At 44.3% G+C, this 21,850-nt stretch overlaps 1 protein-coding gene across 2 annotated transcripts in view; it reads right to left on the minus strand.

Annotated features, from left to right (window-relative positions):
• Positions 1-21,850, minus strand: part of LOC109899553 (MAGUK p55 subfamily member 7) — a 258,023-nt gene that overhangs the window by 202,072 nt on the left and 34,101 nt on the right. The window contains exon 2 of one of the 2 annotated variants that reach the window (XM_020494890.2): positions 1,197-1,290. The exons of the other annotated variant lie outside the window; for it this stretch is intronic. The gene's annotated coding sequence lies outside the window, so the exon portion shown is untranslated. The remainder of the gene's footprint in view (positions 1-1,196; positions 1,291-21,850) is intronic. 2 annotated transcript variants of the gene reach the window in all.

Here is a 21,850-nt window from a genome sequence, read left to right on the forward strand (position 1 = left end):
GAAGGTGCGGTGTTTGAACAGCTCAGGATCAGTACAGAGCCAGACCAGGGCCATATGCTTCTCATGTGAGGCTAGTCTTTCCACATAAAGTGTGTGTGTGCGCGTGTGTATTTATGTGTGCGTGCGTGCGTGTGTGCTTTTTTTCTTCGACATTTTAGCAGATGCACTTATTCAGAGCGACTTACAGGAGCAATCAGGGTTAAGTGCCTTGATCAAGGGCCCATCAACAGTTTTCACCTAGGCTGCTCTGAGATTTGAACCAGCAACGCTCTTAACGACTAGGCTACGTGTGTGTGTGTGTGTGTGTGTGTGTGTGTGTGTGTGTGTGTGTGTGTGTGTGTGTGTGTGTGTGTGTGTGTGTGTGTGTACAGTATATGAACCCATCTTTCCAGTGTCTGCCCCAGGAACGTTGAGGTCATTTTATGTGCACAGCAGGGTCTTCCCTCCACGCAACACATTAACACACGGACCAAGCCCTTTTAATGCATTAAAGACTCTATTAAAAGTTTCCCTGCCTTGTTTCAATAAAAAGTGATGGAAACAAAATTAATTTGACATGTTACATTTTCTGTAAGCCCTTCAGGCAGTCTGTCTTTTACACATTACAGTTGATAGAGATAGAGATAGACAGATAGCGGGAGAGAGAAAGCAGGAGAGAGAGAGACCGAGACAGAGATCTTCCAGTCTGAAGGCAGGTGTTCTGTTCCGGGTCAGGCTAGGATATGAGCTGAGGTTCTAGAGTGAAGATCAAAGTTCAACTATCCCAGAAGACAACAGCTGGGCCATCTGGTGAGTCAGTCTCTGGCTCGGTCCCAAATGGCAACCTATTCCCTATATAGTACACTACTTTTGAGCAAAGCCTATAGGGCTCTGGTCAAAAGTTGTGAACTAAAGGGAATACTAGGGTGCCACTTGAGATGCAGCCAAATAAGGCTTCTAGAATTACTAGCAATCAGTAGGCGCATATCATACAGACATAATACAATTTCAGCAAACACTTAGTCAGCCAGTTAGGCCTACTATGTACAAAAGAAAGCAAGTCACAGGAAAGGAGATACACACTAAGCCATGATTAACAGACAATACAAAGGGCTTACCTGAGCTCTCTTCCATACACACACATACACAGGAAGCACATACAAACAGGCACACACACTAAGGCAAAGACACACCCAGAGAGGGTAGCAGCAACTCACCTAATCAGACCTGTTACTCTGGTTCCTTCAGTTAGTGTTCCAGAAAGCTCATAAAAGCTCCACCCCTTCACTTCCCTCTACCGCCTTATAGAGCCTGTCAGAGAGAGATGTACAGACATAATATGACATTTGAAATGTCTTTATTATTTTGGGACTTCTGTGAATGTAATGTTTACTGTTCATTTTTATTGTTTATTATCTACTTCACTTGCTTTGGCAATGTTAAAATACGTTTCCCATGACAATAAAGCCCTTAAATTGAATTGAATTGTGAGAGAGAGAGAGAATTAAATTATTTTACACACTGCATACAGATGAGATAGACGGGAGTTACTATAAACATTTGAGGAAGTGCAATTCATATATGGGAACAAAAGTCATTCCGAAAATATCTTCAACTGCATTTACCACTGATCACCACTAGATGGGGCTGACTGCACACAGAATCAATACAGCGTGGTCAAGAGTAGACCATGAAATACATTCCCTGCAACTCATTCCTGTGCTGCCTTCCGCATGGTGAGAGAGGCTACGCAGCTGATGATGGATAGAGCAAGCTATGACTCTCCGAATCACTTCGCTTCCTATTAAGGGAATACTTTAGGATTTATCTACTTCCCAAAGTCAGATGAGCTCGTGGATACCATTTTCATGTCTGTGTCTGTGTATGAAAGAAGCTAGAAGTTAGTGTTGCACGGTATATCGGTACCACGGTAATATCACGGTACCAAAATGCCACGATACCAACATTTTTGAATACCTTAGTACCCTTTCATATGATACTACTGACTTACATGCCTGTTATAAAATGTTTATAAAGTCAGTTTAGTTTATAAAATCAGTTGAATTGAAGCAACAGCCACTAGAGGTCCAATGATATCCACTTCACTTTCATGCTCATATCACTTGTGGCATGTGTAATCATACATTGTATCAACACTGCTAGTTCCGCGCTGATCCAATGTAACAAATGTATACATCTAACAGAAGACTCATCAGGGTCTGGTTATAATCAAGAGCAAAGACCAGTCGGAGTAGACGTTGCAAGTTCACTGTCATGCAGCCCCTGGGTGTCAGATAGGGAAAATGGAGCACCACTCAGCTACAGATATGTCTGCAGCTTCACAGCAAAGGAAAATGGCATGTCTCTGGCTTAAACGTTTAAAAACAAATATGACCCATATTCCCGGAGATGCCTTTTTTTCCACGCGCATTTGATATAATTTCACAAACCATGTCGCAGGCCATTTTAAACTAATGCCCGGGTCGCTAATTATTGGTTTGAAAACAAACAACGTTGTTCAGTCATGGTGCCTAGCTAGCTAACAGCCTGGTAACTTGACAGTAAGTTTAGGCACATTTTATTGGCACAGGAAGAAAGGGAAAGGGTGTGCTTACTCATGAGAAGTGCTTCAAAAAAGGTAGGATTTATATAGGCCTAATTGAAGCCCAAACTACACCAAACCTTTATTTATTGTGCTCCTTAAATTATGTTTGGCGCCTGACGTTTTAAAAGTTGGGAGCAGTGCGTGTGTTTGTGGTAGAGAGCGTGTGTGTTGATGCCATTCCAGTTGTGCCGTTCCATTATTATGAGCCGTCCTCCCTTCAGCAGCCTCCACTGATGCATGTTCCTTCCTCCCATTCCTCCAGTCAAATCACAGGTAGGCCTTTGCAAATACTACCAAATGAACAGTGGAGAACATTTCAAAAACGTGATGGCGTCCAGGGGAAGGGGGAACACGATGCTAGGCCTCCGATTTATTTCCCCCGTGTTATTGAGATACTACTCGGTATCAAGATACTTGGCCTGGTATCGTATCGTTTGTAAAATGTTGGTATCGTGACAAGCCTATTAGAAGTAGTTTCGTGAGCCAATGCTAATTAGCGTAGTGCAATGACTACAAGTCTTTAGGTATCTGCTAGCATGTTATGGAGATTAGAAAAGGATGCTAGAGAGGAGAGGCTAGAGCTCCTCTTCTGGCTGGCATGGTTGTATTTAGCCAACCTGGATATGTGACCTGTCTGTCTGCTTGGGGCTAGCAGTGTAGAAAGAACCCTTTCTCCTTAATGAGCTTTTGTAATAAACTGAAGTGTTTTTTAGCCCCCACTTCGTCCATCCGGGCACTGATTTCCCAAGATAAGTCTGCCATGCCATGCCGCCATGCATTAATGAAATTGAATTGCGTCTGTGCCATGGAGAGGTGATCTCTGAAACAGAAGTGTGTGTATGTGTAAGTGTGTGTGTGTGAGAGACAGTGGAATGCGGCATGATAAAGAATGTGGCCTCAACTCCCCCAGCCATAGTCCTATGGGTTAGAACTCCACAAAGACCTGCACTCTCTGCATGGGAAGGGACTGAACGAGTGGACTGAGGGAGGAGAACGGAAGGAGAGAGACAGCAGAGATAGAGGTGTTCGAAATGAGAGTGGCCTAAAAGTTCCAGAATGGCCATTCGTTCGACGGCATTAACAACTCAGCTGGTTGGAAGCTAGCCAAGGTGTACCCCCTCCTCAGCCCCTTGCTTCCCTCACTCAGCTCTGTCTGTGCCCTACTGCCCGCCTCACCTCACCTGCTTTGAATGACAATAGAACCCTGGTAGTGGATGAGATTACTGGTGGCCATCTCCACTGGCACCACCTGATGAGGTCACACAGTCAATAGGACAGGCCCCCCAGTGAGAGAGACACACCTGCTGTCACCACCCTCACTCAGAGAGCAGCACCTGAGAGGGCTGGACTTGTGGGTGTAGGGCTCTCTTTCTCTGTCACACGCACACACACACATAGGTTAAAGCAACAAAAAATCCCATGACTGAAATTGAAGTCGATCTCAGATCGATTGTCTGGGGCCAAGTTAACCTATCCTTTCATGTAAGAAAGTCAAGGCCCTCATGCTTTTAGGGAAAGCAAGAAAGAATTTTGTACATGTATTAAATTGAGGGTTTTACCAATTCCAGTTTCCTTGCTTTTATGGGGTCCGGTGTCCTTCCTGGGAGACTTACTATGTAGAGAATGACTATGTTAGAGAATTACTATGTAGACTACTGAGATGCTCAGCCCTGCTGGCTTTTTAAAAGGACATTCTACTCCAAACTGTATTAAAATATAATTTCCACCTCCAGAAAGGGTCCCAATAACATATTGCAAAAAAAAATTGAAATTATTTTTACATATGGACCAGGCATATAGCCTACACATGGGCTACATTATCAGATGTGCTATTAGCAATAAGCATTATCACCTGTATCCCAATTGATAAAGCATAATGGCTACGAAATGAATATAGGCTGAAGCATGGGGTTTGTCCATCTGCATTTACCCCAATGGACAAAACATCCTGATTGTTATTATTATGAATAAGTATTATTTTATTATAAATATGGATTCATAAATTATTATTATTCACTCGAAGAAATATGTATATTTTTCTATTACAATATATGTTATTGCCCTTTTAAGACAAATATACGTTTCCCTCCTATGGCTCTCTCCCTCCTATGGCTCTCTCCCTCCTATGGCTCTCTCCCTCCTATGGCTCTCTCCCTCCTATGGCTCTCTCCCTCCTATGGCTCCCTCTCGTGCCTTGAGAGGAAAATGTATCTTGCATAGAACACACAAGAACAAGCCGACAAGGTAAATAGGTAAACAATTCTACTATGGGGTTGTCTGATTTTGTTTTAACAACAAGATTACAGGGCAAAAATAGTGGCGCTGAAAAGTTACATCCTGATGAAGTGTAGGCTTTGAATAACTGTCAGCACACACATGATCCCTGGTCAGCCAGGGATCAAGACAACTTACTCATATAACAGAGAACATATGTTAGTCTTCGTCAGGGTCCAGTTTTGCAAAAGTTATCTATCCGGATTTCAGATATGCACTCACTACTTACTGTAAGTCGTTCTGGATAAGAGTTGATAAGAGCCTAAGCCTCTACGCCAAGGTGTAACAGCTTATTGGACCATTCTCAAAGAAAGAGCCGTTACTATATTTTGGTCCCCTCTAGGTCTCTTATTGTGCCACCAAATAGGCCTACTTGTAGCTTTTACTAATCCAGTAGCTAAGCTTCTTAGCAATGACAACATACAGACAGACACCTGTTGGGTGAAAGAGGCCCATAGAAAACTAGACTCCAGTAACTGCCAGTCAAATGAGGTTTACTCGTAGAAATAAAACAAAACTTTCACAGGCTCCTTCGTTCAATCTCTCTCTTTGATATTCACTCACACAACCCTTTTTCTGTCCTGACACATGGGTCACATGATGAAAGTCAGTCACAGAGGTATTTTGGGGAAAGGTAGGTCCAGTTCTTTCCCATGGATGACTTTTGAGGATTTTATTTTCAATGGGGGTAAAGTCAGCATCCCACACAGTGTTCAGATGATAGGGCTGGGAATTGCCAGGGACCTTACGATAAGATATCTGTAACGGCGTTCTTCGTTTGTCGAAAGAGAGTCGGACCGAAATGCAGCGTGGTGGTTACTCATGTTCTTTAATGAAGAAAACGGCGATACATGAAATCACTTATAAATACAAAAACAACAAACGGAACGTGAAACTTATTACAGCCTATCTGGTGAACACTACACAGAGACAGGAACAATCACCCACGAAATACAAAGTGAAACTCAGGCTACCTAAATACGGTTCCCAATCAGAGGCAACAAGAATCACCTGACTGCTGATTGAGAACCGCCTCAGGCAGCCAAGCCTATACAACACCCCTAATCAGCCGCGATCCCAAATACTACAAACCCCAATACGAATTACAACAACATAAACCCCTGTCACACCCTGGCCTGACCAAATATATAACGAAAACACAAAACACTAAGACCAAGGCGTGACAGAACCCCCCCCCCAAGGTGCGGACTCCCGGACGCACCTCAAAACCAAAGGGAGGGTCCGGGTGGGCGTCTGTCATTGGTGGCGGCTCCGGCTCGGGACGTGGACCCCACTTCATTAATGTCCCAGTTCCTCCCCTTCGCGTCCTGGGATAATCCACCCTCGCCGCCGACCATGGCCTAATAGTCCTCACCCAGAACCCCACAGAACTGAGGAGCAGCTCGTGACTGAGGGGCATCTCGGGACTGAGGGACAGCTCGGGACTGAGGGGCAGCTCGGGACCGAGGGGCAGCTCGGGACCGAGGGGCAGCTCGGGACTGAGGGGCAGCTCGGGACTGAGGCAGCTCGGGACTGAGGGGCAGCTCGGGACTGAGGGGCAGCCCGGAACTGAGGGGCAGCCCGGAACAGAGGGGAAGCCCAGTACTGAGAGGAAGCCCAGTACTGAGAGGAAGCCCAGTACTGAGATGAAGCTCAGGTAGGTAGTAGGCTCCGGTAGATCCTGGCTGGCTGGCGGATCTGGAAGATTCAGGTTGACTAGCAGATCTGGAAGATTCTGGTTGACTAGCAGATCTGGAAGATTCTGGTTGACAGGCTGATCTGGAAGAATCTGGTTGACTGGCAGATCTAGAAGATCATGGCTGACTGGCGGATCTAGCTGCTCTATGCAGACTGACAGCTCTGACTGCTCCATGCAGGCTGACAGCACCCTGCAGACTGGAAGCTCCTTGCAGACTGACAGCTCCTTGCAGACTGACAGCTCCCAGCAGACTGGCAGCTCCTTGCAGACTGACATCTGACTGCTCCGTTCAGGCTGACAGCTCCTTGCAGACTGACAGCTCCTTGCAGACTGACAGCTCCTTGCAGACTGGCAGCTCCTTGCAGACTGGCAGCTCCTTGCAGACTGGCAGCTCCTTGCAGACTGACAGCTCCCTGCAGACTGGCAGCTCCTTGCAGACTGGCAGCTCCTTGCAGACTGGCAGCTCCTTGCAGACTGACAGCTCCTTGCAGACTGGCAGCTCCTTGCAAACTGGCAGCTCCTTGCAGACTGACAGCTCTGACTGCTCCATGCAGGCTGACAGCTCCTTGCAGACTGACAGCTCCTTGCAGACTGACAGCTCCTTGCAGACTGACAGCTCCCTGCAGACTGGCAGCTCCTTGCAGACTGAAATCTCTGGCTGCTTCATGCAGACTGACAGCTCTAACTGCTCCATGCAGGCTGACAGCTCCTTGCAGACTGACAGCTCCTTGCAGACTGTCAGCTCTGACTGCTCCATGCAGGCTGACAGCTCCTTGCAGACTGACAGCTCCTTGCAGACTGGCAGCTCCTTGCAGACTGGCAGCTCAGGCTGCTTCAAACAGGCAGGAGGCTCCGGCAGCGCTGTAGAGAAGGAAGGCTCTGATAGCGCTGAACAGGCGGGAGACTCCGACAGCGCAGGAGAGGAGGAAAACGCTGGCTGCGCTGAACAGGCGGGAGACTCCGACAGCGCAGGAGGGAAGGAAGGCTCTGGCTGTGCTGAACAGGCGAGGCGCACAGAAGGCCTGGTGCGTGGTGCTGGCACTGGTGCTACAGGATCGAGGACACGCACAGGAAGCCTGGTGCGGGGAGCTGCTACCGGAGGACTGGTGTGTGGAGGTGGCTCTGGATAGACCGGACCGTGCAGGCGCACTGGAGCTCTGGAGCACCGAGACTGCCCAAGCTTACCTGGCTCGATGCCCACTCTAGCACGGCCAATACGAAGGGCTGGTATGAACCGTACCGGGCTATGCACCCGCACTGGAGACACCGTGCGCTCACTAGCATAACACGGTGCCTGCCCGGTCTCTTTAGCCCACCGGAAAGCACAGGGAGTTTGCGCAGGTCTCCTACCTGGCATAGCCATACTCCCTGTAAGCCCCCCCCCCCAATAATTTTTTGGGGTTGCTTCTCGGGCTTCCTTGCCAACCGTGTTCCCTCGTATCGTCGGCTCCTATCTCCTGCTGCCTCTGCTTCCTCCTTGGGGCGGCGATATTCACCAGGCTGAGCCCAGGGTCCTCTTCCGTCTAATATCATCTCCCAAGACCAGAAGTCCTTATATCGCTGCTCCTCACGATTAACAGGGAGAGTTAGCTCAGGTCTGACTCCTGACTCTGCCACTCTCTCCCTGAGCCCCCCCCCAATACATTTTTGGGGCTGCTTTTCGGGTTTCCTTGCCAACCGTGTTCCCTCGTATCGTCGGCTTTTATCTCCGGCTGCCTCTGCTCTCCTCAGTGCCTCCACCTGTTCCCATGGGAGGCGATCTCTTCCAGCCAGTATCTCCTCCCAAGTGTAACAACCTTTGCCATCCAATACGTCTTCCCATGTCCATTCCTCCTTTCGCTTTTCCTGCGGTCGCTGCCTGTAACCACGCCGCTCGGTCCGTGTGTGGTGGGTGATTCTGTAACGGCGTTCTTCGTTTGTCGAAAGAGAGTCGGACCGAAATGCAGCGTGGTGGTAACTCATGTTCTTTAATGAAGAAAACGGCGATACATGAAATAACTTATAAATACAAAAACAACAAACGGAACGTGAAACTTATTACAGCCTATCTGGTGAACACTACACAGAGACAGGAACAATCACCCACGAAATACAAAGTGAAACTCAGGCTACCTAAATACGGTTCCCAATCAGAGGCAACGAGAATCACCTGACTGCTGATTGAGAACCGCCTCAGGCAGCCAAGCCTATACAACACCCCTAATCAGCCGCGATCCCAAATACTACAAACCCGAATACGAATTACAACAACATAAACCCCTGTCACACCCTGGCCTGACCAAATATATAACGAAAACACAAAACACTAAGACCAAGGCGTGACAATATCACAATACTTACGTACCGATATGATATGCATTACGATTCTCCCGATTCTACAGTATATGTATTGAGATTCTATACTGCGATTTTATTTCCATTTGTTGTTCCAAACATATTGTTCACTATATGCCTGCTGCAGAGAGACGGGAGAGCATAAGAAAACTTATTTTGATCAATCAGGGTGAAAAAAAGTGCTGAAAACATGTTGGCTCGCAATTTCAAAGAAGATGGAGAATAAGCAATAGGATAAACAATTTTGGTGCAGGTACAGACGACTAGCGCTAGCTAACACTACCTACAGTAGCAAAAATATAATACTCGCCTCCTTTTGAATAGCTCAAAGGTAATCGAGGAGAGGCGGCAAGGGGAGGAAACGTGGAATGCGGTTGTATAAAATAATACTCCTCCACTCGCCTTTACAGGGCTGGATTCCAAAATAAATGTGTAAAGTGATGAAAACAAATTAAGTTAGTTGTGCCAGACATTCTATTGATAAAAACTATATGCTTACTTACCGTTTTAAACATGTGCATGCTTTTCTCCTCCAACACAACTAAAGCCGATTCAAAGGGGGTGTGGCAGATTTTAAAACTCTTTCGCGACGGACTCCGGCAGGATACACATACTGTAACTATCCTCTCTTCTATTCGCCTACTAACAACCTGACATCTCCTCGACCACTTATAGGTGTTCTAGTCACGGAGGAGAGAGAACGGAGGAGAGACATGGAGGATGGACTTTTGCCCATATTAGAAAAGGCCTAGGTATGTGCCTTAACATGAAAGTATGAGTGTGCAGACCGTTTTGGATGTGTGTGTGTGTCCCTGGGGACAGAGGGTTTGCTTATCGGGGATCCAGGGGGACAATGAATATTTCACTCCAGAGAATACTGAATAACTCTTACCTACAGTACCTACTACATAACACTACCTTATGAGCCCAACCGACAACCACATAGATACTCGCCTACTAAACACACAATAAATAATTCACTCCAGAGAATAGTGTCTGAGACCTCAAACCTCCATCTCCAGGGAAGCTTAGAAGAAGTACAACTTCCCTTTTCTCAAGGACCATAACAACACGCCAACCATGGATGCCACTTCCTCCTCCATCATCCTCACCCAATCAACGAATGCATGACCACACATATAACTCTATGAGACCATAGACAGCTAAAGGCTGAGTCTAAAACGTCCCTTTCTCAAGTACCATAACAACATACCATGCCACCCATAGATGCCACTTCCACTTAGTCTTCCTTCTCATCCATTCAATGCATGTAGCAAAGCCCTCTGTCTAAGCTCCCTCCTGGATCTAAATCAGCCTGGGAGGACGGCCCTAAAGCCATTAGCTCTTATTTATGCTACCAGGAAGATCCCAAGCCATTGAGCATCCTCAATACTCTGACACACAACTCCAAGGGGAGAATCCAGAGTTTCTCAGAAACTATGGTTACACCCAATAGAGGATGTTTTAAATTACTGTCTGAGGGGAATTGTCTGAGATTAAATGAAATGGGAAAAAAGGTAAAGAAGGGTGAAAAACGGTTTTACATCATGATGACTTAAGTATGAACATGGGAATGGGCTTTTCTGTCTGTGTCCCAAATGGCACCCAATTCCCTATATAGTGCACTACTTATGACCAGAGCCCTATGGATCCTGATCAAAGGTAGTGCAGTATAAAGGGAATAGTCCTATGCCTATGAACTGAACAAATGCCCTTTGCTGTCCAATAAGAAACAACCATGTTAAATTCCCAGGCCAGCAAGTACCTCAGGGACACAAAGAGACACTGTGTGAACCCGATAGCAGAATAAAGTGGTTATTTATTACGGTCACTGTTACCATTTTTATCAATGCCTGACTTTTGCAAAGAGCAAGAAGAGAAGTCAAGGATTCTAATTTCTCACCGAATGTGCCCGTTGAAAGTGAAAGGCTAGCCACACACACACTGACTTTTCCTTGAACTTTAATAAGACACACAGGAGGAGGCTCAGAATCTGATTTGTGACCGCCTGAACCACTCACAGGCAGCCTAATCCTCTAGCTCCAAGCTCAATATTCTAACCTGTCGGGGACTGCAATCAACATGCCAGCAAGCTAACAAACAAGTAGACTCGTACTAGACCTACACTCCCAAAGCTTCCTTATCCCCATTGAAGATCATGCACAAATATACCAAAAAGCAGATGTTTAGGAGTAGACAATCATTGTCTTAAATGTAGCCTAGCTAGAGTTGGTCTTTATGTAAGGCCAGCCTGTTTGGCTGCAGTGGGCTTCTCAAGGTAGCCTAGTTTAACCACACTGAATGTTGCACTCATCATGTTCAGCCTGGTTTAACCAGGCTGGCATCCTTCAGTATCCTTGCCTATACACACAGTGGGTAAAATATGGACAGTCTCTCATCTTAATCATTACATTTAGCTCCATACAATAACTATAAAACATATAAGCAGTAAAAATAAAATATATATAAAAATATATTAATCATTACAAGCAATCAGTAATGTACTGTACTCTACTGATCTATACTCTAATTTTACTGTGCTCTATGGTACTGTACTGTGCTGTACTTTGATGTCCAAACTTCTGAAACATAGACGATCTGGACGAACCAAATGTAGTCTTGCTTGGCGGGGTGGAGCTCATTAAAATAATAGCCCATGTGTAGTGTTTTAATGATACAGAAATACCAGGTTTAGTATCACGATACTCGATACCAAAACGATACCATGGCAACAAAAGTCACAGAATAGCACTTGATTCAGACAGATAAACTCAGCTATTGCCCTGTTGGACATCTTTTGAGTTCAATATCATTACATTTGACATTTTGTAAATTTTTCAGAGACAACCATGCAGTGTTGTAGTACTCGAGACCAGTCTCGGTCACATATTTAGGTCTAGTCTATGTGTTGAATACATTTTTACTCGGCCTTGACTCGCTCTCGGACAATGAGGACCAGCCGAGACCAGCGGAGTAAAAACCTCAATTATCAGCTCCCATTGTCAGCGTATAAAACCGCTTTGCCAGGCCAAATATCCACACTCCTTTCGAGACACATTTCGCCTATCGAAACCTGGGCTTCCTACTTTACTCGTAAAATGACTGTCCTTTACTTTAGTTGACAAATATCCTCAAACGCTTGTCAGAACTACCTTCATTTGCTGGTAGGGAAAAGTGGGGGGAAATTATTTGAAGTTGCACACTCACTATTAGTAAGGGGAGACCGGTGGAAGTTGTAACATATTTTGTATTTTTATCTATTATAGACACATTTGGGTTAGTGATCATTTATAGATGCTCTTTATTTTTTCACCATTCTAAATGACGTGAGGCAGAGATAAAAATTTTCAGTCTGATCAACTGTAGGCTACTAATAAGAGCAGATGCATACGGCCTATGTGCACTGTCCATTTGGTCAGGGTAACTAAATTGGTAACGTTATGTATTTGTAGTCAATTTGTGAGGAGAAAATGTGAATGTGATCAAATTTGGTTTATATTCAAAATTGGGCTGGCTTAGCTGCCTATACGTTTTCCAATCCAAAACGAATAACTGGAATCAATCAATCAACATAATAGCGATGACAGGTGTGAGTTAATGTTTTACAAGGCCTACAGTTGCATAGGCCTGCATGATGCAAACATGCATAAAACAAGCTCAGCCCCGTGAGTTCTATTGGGTAGAGGAAATCCCCCTCCTAATCTAGTCTAAATATAATTAATATGAACAAGTATAAGGTTGCTGCAGAGTTTTGTCCAGTTTTTTTTCTTCCATCCTCCTCAATTGTTCAAGTCACCAGCCTCCACTGTTAGGCAAAAAAAAAAAAGAAGCCCCTGATCTGGGTTTCAAGTCTTTCTTTGAAAAAAGTGTTTAACCAGAACCATACACAATGCACATCTACTAATAATGACCAAGCTCTTGTAGCAGATTAATGCATTATAGAAAATGAGCATGGGCCTCATAAACAATCTGTCAACCACAAGCCCACTTGCTAATGAGTGGCCAGCTTAATCTTTCAACTTTAAGTCTAGCCAACTTGGATCTATATTAGCTAGTAGAACAGTTGAGCTGTTATGAACACACCTGTTTAAACTGTTGGGTCTTTCCACCTGTTTGAACAGCATGCTAGCCTGCTCACTTTGTTGAGATCAGAGGTGTCAAACATATACATTTAATTGTGCGGGGGGAGGAGAACAAACTCAATATACCTTAAACTGTGTAGAAATGATTATGGACTTACATTCATACTGTTTGTTGACTGTCCAGCTCACTAATAATCACGAGACAGCCAGGGAGCATAAAACCTTTTAAAAGCGATGAATAGAGAAAAAGAATTTGCACATTTTGGACAGCGATGAAAAATAAAACACATAACCGCATTGAAGACCGCATTGAAGACCGCATTGAAGACCGCATTGAAGACCGCATTGAAGACCGCATTGAAGACCGCATTGAAGACCGCATTGAAGACCGCATTGAAGACCGCATTGAAGACCGCATTGAAGACCGCATTGAAGACCGCATTGAAGACCGCATTGAAGACCGCATTGAAGACCGCATTGAAGACCGCATTGAAGACCGCATTGAAGACCGCATTGAAGACCGCATTGAAGACCGAACAGCTGGTTTAGATGTTGAAATCAAGTTGATGACCGAACAGCTGGTTAAGATGTTGAAATCAAGTTGATGACCGAACAGCTGGTTAAGATGTTGAAATCAAGTTGATGACCGAACAGCTGGTTAAGATGTTGAAATCAAGTGGTCTACCTACCGCTATAAAAATATGCGCGTTGCCAATTCCTTATATAAATATTTTTAAGCTCATTACAAGTGTATACAAAAATACTGTTTAGTATTGTCTGCTCTGCAAGCAATTTTAGGAGTTAAGACATAAAGAGGGTATCATTAGAGAGGTAAAGTTTTCCTATATTACAGTAAAATAATCCTCTCGATGTGTTTTGGTGTTTATATGAGCGATTCTGTTGGACCAAACCATGTTTGGTTTGGGACTGCTTTTTATCAGAGCGCAAAAGTCAATCTACAGTGTATGTTGAGTGGCAGGGGAGGGGAGGGGCTTGGTGTGTGTGTGGGATGGTGCACAATGCACAGCACAGAAAGAGCAAGGGAGAAGAGACCAAAGAGACAACTTGAGAACAAGCCATAAATGCTAAAAAAAATATATATATACTTGCGATTCAGGCATATGAAAATTCACGCTACAAAAAATCTGTTTCAATTAACTCGATATATCGCCCAGCCCTAGCTGAGACTCAGTCCAATTTCGTTACCGTGAAATTCCCCTCACAATCAATCAATCAATCAATCAGTCTGGTTTAACCAGGCTAGTCTCTAGGACCTGCAGCATGCAGCACTCCCCCTCCTCCTTGGACATCTGATCTCACAGGGGGCAACAGCTGACCCTCTATGACCCAGCCATGACACCATACAGTCCTGCAACACTGCAACAGCTGGGACCAGACACTGGCAATGTCTCTCTCTGTCACACACAGATGTGGAAATGTCCTTCACTGTATGCAGTACTGTACACACATCACACCTCTGTGGCAATGTCGCTCACACAGCGGCATTGCCACAAAGGTGTGGACACAGACAGAGACGAACAGAGACGAACAAACACACAAACACAGAGAATAGCCTAGGCTACTTACGCAAAAACATCTGAGATATTCATGAACAACATTCAGTGAAGGATTTGTTTTCCATGGAGAATAGTGTTGAGTCATTCACCATTACCTCATCAGGTGAAACCCTACACCTGTCCTGTCTCTAGTGAATGGAGGTCTGTGACTGTGTGTTGTAATCATTAATAGGTAATGGAAAGGAAGGGAAGGGGCACGATGGACAGATTGCAGGCAGCTGTCAACAGCAATAGCGTCAGTAAAGAGCATTCCAAGAACAAGAATCCCATAGGCCACAGCTGGACATCTAATCACTCCTCCAACACAACATAGTAAACGGATACCGAAGGCATCAGCCACACAATGTCAAACTCCAAATAAGACTAGAATATCTGTATAGATATGGTATGGTCTTATTTTGAAGACACACACACACAGGCCACACTCACATTGCCAAACAGAGACACACAACCTCACCAGCATAACAACGATGAACATATAGGCTAGATAGCAACACACTGCCAATCAAGCTGCCAGCTATGAGTGGAGTCCTCTGTTTATGACAACACTACTGATGTACTGTGTGTGTGTGTGTGTGTGTGTGTGTGTGTGTGTGTGTGTGTGTGTGTGTGTGTGTGTGTGTGTGTACTCAGCCCAAATTGATTAGTAAAAGAGCTTCACCTCCATCAAGTCAACCCACTCCCTAGCCAGACACTGCTCCAGACCCTTTTTCAATTCAACTTCTCTGCATCCCAAATGGGACCATATTCCCTATTTAGTGCACTACTTTTAACCAGGGACCATAGTCAATAGTAGTGCCTAATATCGGAGATAGTCTGAATTTTGGGAAGCACTCTTTGTGTCTGAGTCACTGTTGTTGCTGCGGTTGCTGCTGCAGAACACCTCTGTGGATGGGGGGAGGGAGACAAACCATAATAATGACAGACTGGCTAGGCCTAGACATGTATACAGTAGCTGAGCATGTGCACTAGCTAACAACACCATGTGTAAAGGTCTACTACTGAATCTGTGACATAAGACCTGCATCAAAAGTGACAAGTTGACAACACTAATCACAACCTTAACTAGTGTTTCTACAGAAAAGTGCAGTTCAAGTCAAGTGTCCTTCCATCCACATTCTAAGCAGTTAAACAAACACATTAAAGACATCTCATCTCAGACTCCTGGTGTCAGCCTTAATCCACTATAACCTTTTTTTGTGATCAAGTTTATACTTTTTTGAGTGACAGGACAAACAAAAAAAACACAAACCAACAGACATTACACAAATACATATTTATCCACCCCACAATATGTTAATATTCTCTGATTTTGCACCATGCAGTCGAGAGATTGAGAGTTCATAGCCTAGCAGGCATAACCTGACAGGATTTGAGCTCTCCAATGCTCATCTGATCCTACGTCATCTGCCAAGATGCCTTAGCCTGTATTTCAAATTTTATTGGCCACATACACATATTTAGCAGATGTTATTGCGGTTGTTTGCATCTGCAAACTTGATGATTGAGTTGGAGGCGTGTGTGGCCACGTAGTCATGGGTAAACAGGGAGTACAGGAGGGGGCTGAGCATGCACCCTTGTGGAACCCATGTGTTGAGGATCAGTGAAGTGGAGGTGTTGTTTCCTACCTTCACCACCTGGGGGTGGCCCATCAGGAAGTCCAGGACCCAGTTGCACAGGGCCGGGTTCAGACCCAGGGCCCGAGCTTAATGAAGAACTTGGAGGGTACTACGGCGTTGAAGGATGAGCTATAGTCAACGATCAGCATTCTTACATAGGTATTCCTCTTGAACAGATGGGATAGGGCAGTGTGCAGTGTGATGGCAATGGCATCATCTGTGGATATATTGGGGCGGTATGCAAATTAAAGTGGGTCTAGGGTGCCAGGTAGGTTAGAGGTGATATGATCCTTAACTAGCCTCTCAAAGCACTTCATGATGACAGAAGTGAGTACTACTAGTTCAGTTGCCTTTGCTTTCGTGGGTACAGGAACAATGGTGGACATCTTGAAGCAAGTGAGGACAGCAGACTGGGATAGGGAGAGATTGAATATGTCCGTAAACATTCCAGCCAGCTGGTCTGCGCAAGCTCTGAAGACCCGGCTAGGGATGCCGTCTGGGCCGGCAGCATTGCGAGGGTTAACACGCTTAAATGTCTTACTCACGTCAGCCATGGAGAACAAGAGCCCACAGTGTTATCCTCAAAGCAGGCGAAGAAGGTGTTTAGCTTGTCCAGGAGTAAGATGTCGGTGTCCGTGATGTCGCTGCCTGCGCATGTGTGTGCCTGTGTGTGTGTGCGTGCGTACGTGCGTGTTTGTTTGTTGCTCTGCCAAAATGCCCTGGCCCTGTAGAACACCTCAGTGGAAAATAAGAGGGTGGTAGGGTTCAGCAGCACCCAAATTAAAAGTACTGGTAAGAGGGCAGAGGACACACACACACACACGTGTTTGGATAAGCAAAGTCTAAAGGTTCACACTTAGAAGAGTTTTGTGTGTTGTTGGTTGAGACTTGAGAGGGTGTGTGTGTCCCATTATGAGAAGTTCTCTTCTTGTCAAGTTTCCTTCAGAATCACAGCCCTTCTGTGTCCTTGTGGGGAATCTTCACAAGGCAGTCGTAATAAAATCATTAGCCTTTCTTCCCATTAAGCCAGGGGTTACTGCATTGTGTTCATTTAGTCATATAACATTACTCTAATAGCCAGTGGTGTCTCTCTGTCACACACACACACGCACACACATTTTAGTGTCAACTGCAATCAGAGCTGGAGGATAATCCTGTTTCAGTCCTCTCCACACTCCTTTTCCCAATGTGTTAGAATGTCAAGGCCAGGTTATTTCTTCTAGTGCTTCTCATAATAACATAATCATAACTTTTCCTTGGCCTTCCAGACTATTTTCATTTACCTTTAACTTTGACAAGTGGAAAAGGAGCCCCCGAAAAGTGCCCTGTCATGCCATAATAATGATTCCCCATACGTAATATGGTACTAAGGACCAAGTTATCAATTATAGGCCTCTAGGATATTGGTTCTGACTTAGGAGGAGAAATGAGGAAAAAGAGCCAAAACCAAAACCCTTTCCTGGCTCTTTCTCAAATGTTTTTCCTTAATTCCTTGTGTCCTCCTTCTCAAAATGCCTTAGAGGACAAGGTCCAAGGGGCGGGACCTGGACAATTGAAAAGACAATTGAGAAAGAAATAGAGGCAGATAGAGTGGTGGCGATGGAAATTCAATATCAGACAAGAAGCCACACTGCATCACATGAACTGTCTTGTGTGTGACTTAGGTCGCCAGTTGTATGGTGTTTCCTCCGATACATTGGTGCGGCTGACTTCTAGGTTAAGCGAGCAGTCTGTCAATAAGCAGTGCGGCTTGGAAGGGGTGTGTTTCGGAGGACGCATGGCTCTCGACCTTCACCTCTCCCGAGTCCGTACAGGAGTTGCAGCGATGAGACAAGACTGTAACTATCAATTGGACATCACGAAATTGGGGAGAATAAGGGGTAAACAAATATATAATAAAAACATCTTTTTAAAAATATCTGTCTTTTGTGTGATGACAACAGGTAAGATTTTTCAGTTAGGGTAGGCCTAGTTCCACAGAGGTGCTTCTCCAGATAAACAAGTCTTCCTTTAGTGTGACATTCCAGTTGCGTACCAGAGCAACTCAATAAAATGACCTGCAGGCAGCACAGCATCTTCCTGTTGCTTTGGCTTAGAGATACTGACTGTAGTCGGCCTATGACTAAGGGTTGTTGCTAAACATCAGCTGACAGGCTGTACTTAGGGCTCTGAGTGACAAAATGTTAACAAGACAGGTTGTAGGCTAATAGCAAGGCTGTGTCTAGACTTGACAGTTTATGCAGCTTTAGTATTCTGATCATGGAATTACGAATGAGTCATGCATCTACACCTACATTAAATGTGTCTACCGTGTGTCCGGATTCCTTTACCCGCGCTATATTCAAATGTCAATATGCATTCTACAAACGGTGGAATAGGCTAAATATGAAAACACAACAACTACTGACGGCAGGGGCTAACTACTGTAGATAACAAGCCAGCTAACCTCTGTAGCTAGCCAGCAAGCTAGCAAGCAACGCTAAAGGCGCTAAAGGATTGCAAACGGGTTAGCATAACTCTAGCCAAACAAAAAAGTGTTTTTCTAATTATGAGGCCAACAAACACGTTCCTCACACACTAGGAATGTGTTTTCTGGAGAATTGTGAGAAGAGTACTGATGACGTCTCCCACTGTACGCGCTTTCGGCAGCCTGGTTGCGTCCAGACTAAGGAGAAATTCATATGCATCCCTGACCACCTCCTGAAGTGGTAAGCCAGATCTGAACACAATCTGATCACAAAACGATTTTTGTGCGTCTAGACCTGTCTTTTCAATGCGATCTTCGTATTCTGATAGCAGATGTTGCATGTAAGTGTCAAGTGTAGACACGACCTAAGAGAGAAGATGCAGAGTTGTTGGTCATGAATTAACAAGTTTCATTCAGCAACAAACCTCTGAAAGATTTCCAAGCAGGACCAATAAACACATTCCACAGGCCTGCTGTGAGGGAGAGAGAGAACTGGCCATGTCCCTGCTGAGGATTCATCATAACTTACTGATTACTGGGCAGCCAGGGGCCAAAGATAGAGAAAGGGGGCCAGGCCGGGACAATGGCTTTAATTTACTAGGACCAGTAGGGGGGCAGGGGCAAGAGGGTCTATGCACCCGGGCCCTCCACTAGTTATCCCATTACACAGTGTGTACACACCACACAGGATGTGAATAAGGGTGAACTGTATCGTTCTCTCTGCCTGAAAATGGACATCAAGGGACCTTCCAGTTTCCACATAATTGAGCATATGTGCCACTGGCTGAAACAAAGATTCCAATGACGTTAACTAGTTGCTCGAAATTCAGGACAACTGTTAGTTAGTTCCTTTACTTTGTTATAGAGAACATTGCTAGCAAACGATGTCATGCTCCCGCATAGATTCCCACAAAGTTGTTTATGAGTGCACAGCAGTCTGCACGGTGTGTGTGTGTGTGTGTCCAGTGGGGTAAAGTACTTAAGTAAAAATACTTTAAAGTACTACTTAAGTAGTTTTGGGGGGCATCTGTACTTTACCATTTATGTTTTGGATAACTTTTACTTTTACTCCACCACATTCCTAAAGATAATACTGTACTTTTTACCCCATTCATTTTCCCTGACACCCAAAAGTACTCATTACAAATGCTTAGCAGGTCAGGAAAATGGTACAAATCAAACACATCAAAAGAACATCCTTGGTCAAACTTTTGACTACTTTTGATCCTTAAGTATATTTAAAACCAAATACTTAGACTTTTACTCAAGTAGTATTTTACTGGGTGACTTTCACCGAGTCATTTTCTTCACTTTTACTCAAGTAAGACAATTAGGTAATTTTCCAGCACTGTGTGTGTGTCCTATTGCAATAAAAAAAACATTGTCTGTGAAACCCAAAACAAATGAGTGAGCACTGAGCAACAGGACCTGTCATCTTCCTCACACCCCTCCCTGTTAATCGCTACAACTGACCCAAATAAGCCTGCCACGCGGAAGAGATTCACATAATAAGCCTTACATACTGGCAAATGTCTCTAGGGCTGTGATGATTTTTGTATAACCATATAATCGATCATTATGGGTGAAGACCATCATGAAAATGAAATAACCGCCATAACTATTTTAATAAAGAAATATCTAGAGGTAACTGCCGAAATAAAGGAAACACCAACATAAAGTGTCTTAATAGGGCATTGGGCCACCACGATCCAAAACAGCCTCAATGAACCTTGGCATAGATTCTACAAGTGTATGGAAATCTATCGGAGGGATGCAACACCATTCTCTCAAAATATGAGAGATGATGTCCTGCTAAGCATTTTAATACATGACCCAAGGCATGATGGGATATTAATTGCTTAATTAACTCATGAACCACCCGTGTGTGGAAGCACCTGCTTTCAATATACATTGTATCCCTCATTTACATTTCAGTGATTTTATTATTTTGGCAGTTATAGTCAACTAACTTTACCCAAAAGTAGCAAAGTAAAAGTAATCCTGGTTTATATCTGACAGCCGATATAAGGAGAGATGAGAGGAGGAAAAACAAACCAGTTTTCAAATTTTGTGTTGTGGAACAAACAGCTGAGCTGACTGAAGACTGGACAGCCGGACATTCAAAAAGATAAAACGCGCAGTTGGGTATCATGGACTCTTTATAACATGATGAAACTTTGCTGCTCCTTGTTTCAGAAAGCCTAAGGTAGGCCTAGGTTTTTTATACATTTAAGGAGAGGAGAAATATTTGCTTGTGTCTAATATATTCTGGTGGCTATGATTGACGGGTCCTTTTACCGGTGTGTGCGTGTATGAGTTCACATATTTTCTCTGTAGGCCAGTATGTCCATTCAGAAAAATTCCTAAAGTAGCCTGTCTGGACTCTAATAAGAATCAAATGCTCCTGGTAAAAGGCCTATTTTCAGTAAAGGCCCTTTCTCACCAGGTCAAATATTTATTTTTTTAGAAACAAAGAAAAATAGAACATTCGAGCACCTGTCTTGTTTATGACACCTTTCACACCAATTGCAAAATATTGTTTTGTTGATCAACATACATATTTATCTGAGACACTGCCACTAACAGGTCTGTGGGTTTGTTGTGTGAATTAATATATACTATTCTCTATGCCTGTTTTTTACATTTGGAATGCATCAGTGCAGCAAGGTATCAATTTATCCAATGGAATCAAATTACACCAGAGCTAGGATACACGTCGCTCTTGTCATTCAAACTTCCGAGCCAGTTCATTGCCAAAGCTGTGCCCCATTTTATAGCCATTCAGAAAGCAAGAGGATCGATCAATGCTTCTCTCCTGGAATAGCCCTATGTAACGGCCGTCGTTGGTAGAAGAAGAGGAGGACCAAGGTGCAGCGTCGTATGTGTCCATATTTATTAAATGAACACAGAAATAACAAAACTAACAAAGAGAACGACCGAAAACAGTTCTGGCTGGTGCAGACACAGAACAGAAAACAGAAAATAATCACCCACAAAACACAATAGAAAACAGGCTACCTAAATATGGTTCTCAATCAGGGACAATGATTGACAGCTGCCTCTGATTGAGAACCATACCAGGCCAAACACAGAAATAGCAAATCATAGAAAAACTAACATAGACAACCGACCCAACTCACGCCGCCCTGACCATACTAAAACAAAGACATAACAAAATAACTAAGGTCAGAATGTGACACCCTAGCCATATTAC

Source organism: Oncorhynchus kisutch, linkage group LG11 (genome assembly GCF_002021735.2).
Source record: "Oncorhynchus kisutch isolate 150728-3 linkage group LG11, Okis_V2, whole genome shotgun sequence".
NCBI classification, from domain to species: Eukaryota; Metazoa; Chordata; class Actinopteri; order Salmoniformes; family Salmonidae; genus Oncorhynchus; species Oncorhynchus kisutch.